This window comes from Eschrichtius robustus, chromosome 11 (assembly GCF_028021215.1).
Source record: "Eschrichtius robustus isolate mEscRob2 chromosome 11, mEscRob2.pri, whole genome shotgun sequence".
Classification (NCBI taxonomy): Eukaryota; Metazoa; Chordata; class Mammalia; order Artiodactyla; family Eschrichtiidae; genus Eschrichtius; species Eschrichtius robustus.
Window position 1 is genome coordinate 64,918,203 of NC_090834.1, and position 9,613 is coordinate 64,927,815.

At 38.7% G+C, this 9,613-nt stretch overlaps 1 pseudogene; it reads right to left on the bottom strand.

Moving 5' to 3' along the window:
• Positions 1-563: 563 nt before the first annotated feature.
• On the bottom strand, positions 564-1,682 carry LOC137772371 (partitioning defective 6 homolog beta pseudogene; annotated as a pseudogene).
• Positions 1,683-9,613: the final 7,931 nt, after the last annotated feature.

Here is a 9,613-nt window from a genome sequence, read left to right on the forward strand (position 1 = left end):
CCCTAGAAACAGTCAATTGGTTTTATTTCTTAGAAGTTAGGGGGAAAAAAGCATTTGAAAAAATTACTTGTTACAATTGGCAACAGAAGAACAATACTAAAAAATCAAAATAAAACATGGGGAATATAGGAGTTGAGATCCCCAAAGTACCAAAAGATAGACTCAGACTTCTTCACCTTAGATTTAAAAAATATATAGTTAAGTGAAAAATTTACCAGGCTCTGCACAGCAGGTTAAATATGCAACCACTTCAAACAGAAATGATCTAGTCCTCGTGTATACTTTTGGGAATGTGCTCCAACCTCCAGTTCTCTATAGACAAAATAGCAAAAGCACATCATTTCATTAGCAAAGGCCCCTTTGTTTTAGACTTAAGTTCACCTCTGACCCACTGAAGTTTATATTAATTATCAAACTACTATTTTGATAACATTTTAAGCTTGCAATATATGTTTGTCATGTCTACCCCAGATCACTGGTTCAGAGGCATATATGCTTTAAACTAGCCAAATTTACAAGTCTCCATGGCATCCTCATTCAGAAAACGTTCAAACGCGATGGTTTCACAGTGTTATGATTGTTCCATCTTCTTCTAAGAGTTTTTGATCTGGAGCACGCGTTTCAAATTCTGTATTTGTGCCACTTGCTATGGGTGCTAAGTTCACTTCATTAGATGGAATAAAACCATTCTGTCTGGATTCAAAACTGAGCTCTATTTGCATTAATGATTCCAGGTTCTCAGTGTTACAAACAGCCTTAGGGATCTGCTGTGGCACACCATTATCTTCAATAATAATGTCATCTTCATCACTGTCTTCATCCTCTGGCTCAAAGCTCAGTTGTATCTGCTGTGGCAGGCCAGGAAGGCTGTTGTCAGTAGACTGGCTGGAGCTGCCAGAAGTGCGACTGTTCCTCATGATGCTGTTCCTCTGGTTTGCTGGTCTCACTGTGATGATGAGGTTGTGGCTGTTTGCAATCCTCATTTCAGTTACTTGATCTAGACTCTTCCCTGAAACTTCTATGCCATTAACTTCTAAAACTTCATCATTAACCGCTAATTGTCCTGTGCTTTGAGCCAGACCTCCTGGCACAAGTCTGGATATAAAGATCCCTGGGACCTTCTCTAAGCCATGCTGTGTCACCCTGACACTGGAGCCGTCCCGGATGTGCAATCTTAGGGGTTTCTCAGTGCCATATTTGTAAAGACGGACCCTACGATGTGTTTCTGGGAGAATATCCACGTCTATACTAGAAGACACAGGTCTGAAGTCCTGGGGCATACTAATGACTATGTGTGGCTTTTATCTTTGGTTGTCAGGACGCAACACATTCGTTAAAACATTCTTCTTCTTTATTAGTGTGTCTGTACCAAAGGCACTGTAGTCTGCTTCTTCCCTTTTTTGTATAAAAATCCTAAGCAGCGAGTTGGCCGTTGAAAGAGCTTTGTGATAATTATCATCGTTATTTATAGGTAGTAAATCTCCGTGGATGTCTTCATAGCCTACTAAAACGTCAACACTGGGTATCTTATGAACATGTTGCAGTAATCTATAAAACTCCTCAAACTTTCCGGGTTTTGATCTTTCCAGTGAAAGCCGACGAAATTCAGCTCCAAACTTGCTCTTCACCTGCATGGTGCCCAGGCAGCTGCTGCCCGCCTGGTGCCGGTGGCTGCGGTTCATCCTGAGGCTGGCCCCACATTGGCCTCCTCCAGCTGGGCCGCCCCTCGGAGAGCAGGGAGCGAGTGCGCGGCCAGCAGGCTCGGGACGCGGCTGCGACCCAGGCGCCTCCTCACAGGCATGTACAGAGGGGTGGCCGCGGCTCGGGTCTCTGCGCAGAGCTCCACTTGGCTGTCGGCCGGACCGAGGGTCAGACTGGTGGCGCAGCAGGCAGGAACATGGCTCCCTCCTTTTTTTTTTTTTTTTTTAAATACAATTATCACACTTTAAATTTATTTATTTATTTTTTATTTATTTATGGCTGTGTTGGGTCTTCGTTTCTGTGCGAGGGCTTTCTCTAGTTGTGGCAAGCGGGGGCCACTCTTCATTGCGGTGCGCGGGCCTCTCACTGTCGTGGCCTCTCTTGTTGCAGAGCACAGGCTCCAGACGCGCAGGCTCAGTAATTGTGGCTCACGGGCCCAGTTGCTCCGCAGCACGTGGGATCTTCCCAGACCAGGGCTCGAACCCGTGTCCCCTGCATTGGCAGGAAGACTCTCAACCACTACGCCACCAGGGAAGCCCTTTTTTTTTTTTGAAGTTATATTCCAGTTTTATCCTGTTGTGGTCGGAAAAGATGCTTTCTTTTTTTCCCCCAGAGATTAAATAATCAAGAGTTTAGATATTTATTGGCAAGCCAGATTACGCATATGAACTATACTCTTCAGTTTTTGTGGTGTTATATGTAGTATTTTGTATGGGTTCTATTGAAATATGGTCATTTTATAGTTTGTGATAAAAATGTTCTGTACCATGTGACACATTAGATTGTTTCAAATTTGCATAGAAGTGTTAAGTTTTTAGCATTAGTATAGTAAATTAAAGTATTTGTTATAATGTCCCTTGCTTTATACATATACATTTTTACTTAAGTAGAAAACAAGTATGCATATTTTCTTGTAGGGTATAAATTTGTCTGTGCACTTACGGTGATTTGCCTAGCCAAAATATACTCTCAGTTTTTGTTGTGCTATTATTATTATTTTTTAAAATTGTGTCATTATTATTATTATTTTTACATCTTCATTGGCGTATAATTGCTTTAAAATGTTGTGTTAGTTTCTGCTGTATAACGAAGTGAATTGCTATATGTATACATATACCTCCATATACCCTACCTCTCGCAACTCGTTCCCAGCCTCCCTATCCCACCCCTCTAGGTGGTCACAAAGCACCGAGCTGATCTCCCTGTGCGATGCAGCAGCTTCCCACTAGCTAGCTATTTTACATTTGGTAGTGTATATATGTAATGCTACTCTCTCACTCCGTCCCAGTTTACCCTTCCCCCCCACCGCCGTGTCCTCAAGTCCATTCTCTATGTCTGCGTCTTTATTCCTGTCCTGCTCCTAGGTTCATCAAAACCATTTTTTTTAAGATTCCATGTATATGTGTTAGCATACAGTATTTGTTTTTCTCTTTCTGAATTACTTTACTCTGTATGACAGACTCTAGGTCCATCTACCTTACTACAAATAACTCAATTTGCTTTCTTTTTACAGCTAATATTCCACTGTATATATGTGCTACATCTTTTTTATCCATTCATCTGTTGATGGAAACGTAGGTTGCTTCCATGTCCTGGATATTGTAAATAGTGCTGCAATGAACATTGTGGTACATGTCACTTTTTGAATTATGGTTTTCTCAGGGTATATGCCCAGTAGTGGGATTGCTGGATCATATGGTAGTTCTATTTTTAGTTCTTTGAGGAGCCTCCCTACTGTTCTCTATAGTGGCTGTATCAATTTACATTGCCACCAACAGTGCAAGATAGTTCCCTTTTCTCCACATTCTCCAGCATTTATTGTTTGTAGATTTTTTGATGATGGCCATTCTGACTGGCGTGAGGTGATACCTCATTATGGTTTTGATCTTCATTTCTCTAATGATTAGTGCTGTTGAGCATCCTTTTATGTGTTTGTTGGCAATCTGTATATCTTCTTTGGAGAAATGTCTATTTAGGTCTTCCGCCCATTTTTTGAATTGGGTTGTTTTTTTTTTTGATATTGAGCTGCATGAGCTGCTTGTATATTTTGGAGATTAATCCTTTGTCAGTTGCTTCGTTTGCAAATATTTTCTCCCATTCTGAGGGTTGTCTTTTCGTCTTCTTTGTGGTTTCCTTTGCTGTGCAAAAGCTTTTAAGTTTCATTAGGTCCCATTTGTTTATTTTTGTTTTTATTTCCATTTCTCTAGGAGGTGGGTCAAAAAGAATCTTGCTGTGATTTATGTCATAGAGTGTTCTGCCTGTGTTTTCCTCTAAAAGTTTTATAGTGTCTGGCCTTACATTTAGGTCTTTAATCCATTTTGAGTTTATTTTTGTGTATGGTGTTGGGCAGTGTTCTAATTTCATTCTTTTACATGTAGCTTTCCAGTTTTCCCAGCACCACTTATTGAAGAGGCTGTCTTTTCTCTATTGTATATTCTTGCTTCCTTTGTCAAAGACAAGGTGACCATATGCACGTGGGTTTATCTCTGGGCTTTCTGTCCTGTTCCATTGATCTATATTTCTATTTTTGTGCCAGTACCATACTGTCTTGATTACTGTAGCTTTGTAGTATAGTCTAAAGTCAGGGAGCGTGACTCCTCCAGCTCTGTTTTGCTTCCTCAAGATTGCTTTGGCTATTTGGGGTCTTTTGTATTTCCATACCAACTGGAAAATTTTTTGTTCTAGTTCTGTGGAAAATGACATTGGTAGTTTGATATGGATTACATTGAATCTGTAGATTGGTTTGGTTAGTATAATCCTTTTCACAGTGTTGATTCTTCCGATCCAAGAACATGGTGTCTCTCTCCATCCATTTAAATCATCTTTAATTTCTTTCATCAGTGTCTTCTAGTTATCTGCATACAGGTCTTTTGTCTCCTTAGGTAAGTTTATTCCTAGGTATTTTATTCTTTTTGTTGCAGTGGTAAATGGGAGTGTTTCCTTAATTTCTCTTTCAGATTTTTTCTTGTTAGTGTATAGGAATGCAAGAGATTTCTGTGCATTAATTTTGTATCCTGCTACTTTACCAAATTCATTGATTAGCTCTAGTAGTTTCCTGGTAGCATCTTTAGGATTCTCTGTGTATAGTATCATGTCATTTACAAACAGTGACTGTTTTACATCTTCTTTTCTGATTTGGATTCCTTTTATTTCTTTTTCTTCTCTGATTGCCGTGACTAAAACTTCCAAACTATGTTGAATAATAGTGGTGAGAGTGGGCACCCTTGTCTTGTTCCTGATCTTAGAGGAAATGGTTTCAGTTTTTCACCATTGAGTATGATGTTGGCTATGGGTTTGTCATATATTCCCTTTATTATGTTGAGGTAGGTTCTCTCTATGCCCACTTGCTGGAAAGTTTTTATCATAAATGGGTGTTGAATTTTGTCAAAAGCTATTTCTGCATTGAGATTAGCATATGGTTTTTATCCTTCAATTTGTCAATATGGTGTATCATGTTGATTGATTTGCATATATTGAAGAATTCTTGCATCCCTTGGATAAGCCCCACTTGATCATGTTGTATGATCCTTTTAATGTGCTATTGGATTCTGTTTGTTAGTATTTTGTTGAGGATTTTTGCATCTATGTTCATCAGTGATATTGGCCTGTAGTTTTCTTTTTTTGTGACATCTTTGTGTGGTTTTGGTATCAGGGTGATGGTGGCCTCATAGATTGCGTTTGGGAGTGTTCCTCCCTCTGCTATATTTTGGAAGAGTTTGAGAAGCATAGTTGTTAGCTCTTCTCTAGATGTTTGATAGAATTCACCTGTGAAGCCTTCTGGTCCTGGACTTTTGCTTGTTGGAAGATTTTTAATCACAGTTTCAATTTCGGAGGTTGTGATTGGCCTGTTCATATTTTCTATTTCTTCCTGGTTCAGTCTCGGAAGGTTGTGCTTTTCTAAGAATTTGTCCATTTCTTCCAGGTTGTCCATTTTATTGGCATAGAGTTGCTTGTAGTAGTCTCTCATGATCCTTTGTGCTTCTGCAGTGTCAGTTGTGACTTCTCCTTTTTCATTTCTAATTCTGTTGATTTGAGTCTTCTCTCTTTTTTTCCTGATGAGTCTGGCTAATGGTTTATCAATTTTGTTTATCTTCTGAAAGAACCAGCTTTTAGGTTTATTGATATTTGCTATTGTTTGCTTCATTTCTTTTTCATTTATTTCTGATCTGAAATTTATTATTTCTTTCCTTCTGCTAATTTTGGGTTTTTTTTTTTGTTCTTTGTTCTCTAATTGCTTTAGGTGTAAGGTTAGGTTGTTTATTTGAGATTTTTCTTGTTTCTTGAGGTAGGATTGTATTGCTATAAACTTTCCTCTTAGAACTGCTTTTGCTGCATCCCATAGGTTTTGGATCATCGTATTTTCATTGTCATTTGTCTCTAGGTATTTTTTGATTTCCTCTTTGATTTCTTCAGTGATCTCTTGGTTATTTAGTAACGTATTGTTTAGCCTCCATGTGTTTGTGTTTTTTACATTTTTTTCCGCCTGTAATTTATTTCTAATCTCATAGCATTGTGGTGGGAAAAGATGCTTGATATGATTTCAGTTTTCTTAAATTTACCAAGGCTTGATTTTTTACCCAAGGTGTGATCTATCCTGGAAAAGTGTTCCGTGTGCACTTGAGAAGAAAGTGTCACCTGCTGTTTTCAGATGGAATGGCCTATAAATATCAATTAAGTCTGTCTGGTCTATTGTGTCATTTAAAGCTTGTGTTTCCTTATTAATTTTCTGTTTGGATGATCTGTCCATTGGTGTAAGTGAGGTGTTAAAGTCCCCCACTATTTCTGTGTTACTGTTGATTTCCCCTTTTATGGCTGTTAGAATTTGCCTTATGTATTGAGGTGCTCCTATGTTGGGTGTGTAAATATTTACAATTGTTGTATCTTCTTCTTGGAATGTTCTCTTGATTATTCTGTAGTGTCCTTCCTTGTTTCTTGTAATAATCTTTATTTTAAAGTCTATTTTGTCTGATTATGAGTATTGCTATTCTAGCTTTCTTTTTTTTTTTGAATTTTTGCATTTTATTTAATTTACTTTTTTATACAGCAGGTTCTTCTTAGTTATCCATTTTATACATATCAGTGTATATATGTCAATCCCAATCTCCCAATTCTTTATTTTAAAGTCTATTTTGTCTCATGTGAGTATTGCTACTCTAGCTTTCTTTTGATTTCCATTTGCATGGAATATATTTTTCTATCCCCTCACTTTCAGTCCGTATGTGTCCCTAGGTCTGAAGTGGGTGTCTTGTAGACAGCATATATATGGGTCTTATTTTCATATCCATTCAGCCAGTCTGTGTCTTTTGGTTGGAGCATTTCATCCATTTACATTTAAGGTAATTATCGATATGTGTGTTTTATTACCATTTTCTTAATTGTTTTGGGTTTGTTTTTGTAGGTCTTTTTCTTCTCTTGTATTTCTTGCCTAGAGAAGTTCCTTTAGCCTTTGTTGTAAAGTTGGTTTGGTGGTGCTGAATTCTCTTAATTTTTGCTTTTCTGTGAAGGTTTTAATTTCTCCATCAAATCTGAATGAGATCCTTGCTGGGTAGAGTAATCTTGGTTGTAGGTTTTTCCCTTTCATCACTTTAAATAGGTCTTGCCACTCCCTTCTGGCCTGCAGAGATTCTGCTGAAAAATCAGCTGATAACCTTATGGGGATTCCCTTGTATGTTATTTGTTGCTTTTCCCTTGCTACTTTTAAGATTTTTTCTTTGTATTTAATTTTTGTTAGTTTCATTAATATGTGTCTCAGTGTCTTTCTCCTTGAGTTTATCCTGTATGGGGACTCTCTGTGCTTTCCGGACTAGGTGACTATTTCCTTTCCCATGTTAGGGAAGTTTTCAACTATAATGTCCTCAAATATTTTCTCAGAGCCTTTCTCTTTCTTTTCTTCTTCTGGACCCCTGTAAATTGAATGTTGTTGCATTTAATGTTTTTCCAGAGGTCTCCGATACTGTCCTCAATTCTTTTCATTCTTTTTTCTTTATTCTGCTCTGTGGCAGTTATTTCCACTATTCTGTATTCCAGGTCACTTATCCATTCTTCTGACTCAGTTATTCTGCGATTGATGCCTTCTAGATTATTTTTAATTTCATTTATTGTGGTGTTCATCATTGTTTGTTTGCTCTTAATTCTTCTAGATCCTTGTTAAACGTTTCTTGTATTTTCTCCATTCTATTTCCAAGATTTTGGATCATCTTTACTATCATTACTCTGAATTCTTTTTCAGGCAGACTGCCTATTTCCTCTTCATTTGTTTGGTCTGATGGGTTTTTACCTTGCTCCTTCACCTGCTGCATATTTCTCTGTCTCCTCATTTTGTTTAACTTACTGTGTTTGGGGTCTCCTTTTCGCAGGCTGCAGGTTCATAGTTCTTCTTATTTTTGGTGTCTTCCCCCAGTGGGTGAGGTTGGTTCAGTGGGTTGTGTAGGCTTTCTGGTGGAGGGGCCTGGTGCCTGTGTTCTGGGCAGTGGGGCTGGATCTTGTCCCTCTGGTGGTCAGGGCCATGTCTTGTGGTGTGCTTTGGGGTTTCTGTGAACTTAGTATGACTTTAGGCAGCCTCTCTGCTAATGGGTGGCGTTGTATTCCTGTATTGCTAGTTGTTTGGCATGGGGCATCCAGCACTGGAGCTTGCTTGCCGATAGGTGGAGCTGGGTCTTAGTGTTGAGAAGGAGATCTCTGGGGGAGCTCTCACTGATTAATATTACGTGGGGCTAGGAGCTGTCTGGTGTTCCAGTGTCCTGGACTCGTCTCTCCCACCTCGGAGGCTCAGGTCCCACACCTGGCCAGAGCACCAAGACCCTGCCAGCTGCGTGGCATGGAAGAAAAGGGGGGAAAAAATGAACAGACAGAACCCCAATACAAATTGTGAAAGCAAAACTAAACAGACAAAATCACCCAAAGAAGCATACAGACACACACTCACAAAAAGAGAGAGAAAAAAAAAAAAGGAAGATAGCAACCAAACCAATAAACAAACCCACCAATGAAAACAAGCACTAAAAACTAAACTAAGGTAAACATAAAACCCAAAAAAAATCAAACGCAGAAAGCAAACCCCAAGTCTACAGTTGCTCCCAAAGTCCACCGCTCAATTTTGGGAACATTTGTTGTCTATTCATGTATTCTGCAGATGCAGGGTTTATTAAGCCAATTGTGGGGATTTAATCTGCTGCTCCTGAGGCTGCACAGAGAAATTTCCCTTTCTCTTCTTTGTTCACACAGCTTCTGAGGTTCAGCTTTGGTCCATAAGAAATCAATTGACATTCAAATTTCAATTTTATGTACACGTTTTATTTTGGCAGAGAAGCCAGGTATGCAACACATATATCTGATAAAATGCTTACATGCAGAATATGGAAAGAACCATAAAACCACCACAAAATAAATATGGATGAAAGAGTTGAGCAGGCACTTTATAAAAATGAGTATTCAGATAGTCATAAGGAATGAAAAAAGCTCAGCCTTGGGAAGCGGCTCAGTGCTTTGTGTCCACCTAGAGGTGTGGGATAAGGAGGGTGGGAGGGAGACACAAGAGGGAGGAGAAATGGGGATAAATGTATATGTATAGCTGATTCACTTTGTTATACAGCAGAAACTAACACACCATTGTAAAGCAATGATACTCCAATAAAGATGTTTAAAAAAAAAAAAAAAGAGGCTCAGCCTCAGTAGTAATCAGGGAAATGCAAACTATAGCGAGATAGTACTACATACCCCAGAATGGCTAAAATTAAAAAGACTGATAATAGTATGTGTTTGTAAGCATGTGAAGCAACTGGGACACTCACATATTGCTAGTAAGGTTATAAATTTGTACAGCTACTTTAAAAATTGGCTGGTATTCTCTCCTGAAGTTGAAGACATATCTAGATATATAGATATACGATGACTGAGAAATTCTTCTCCTGGT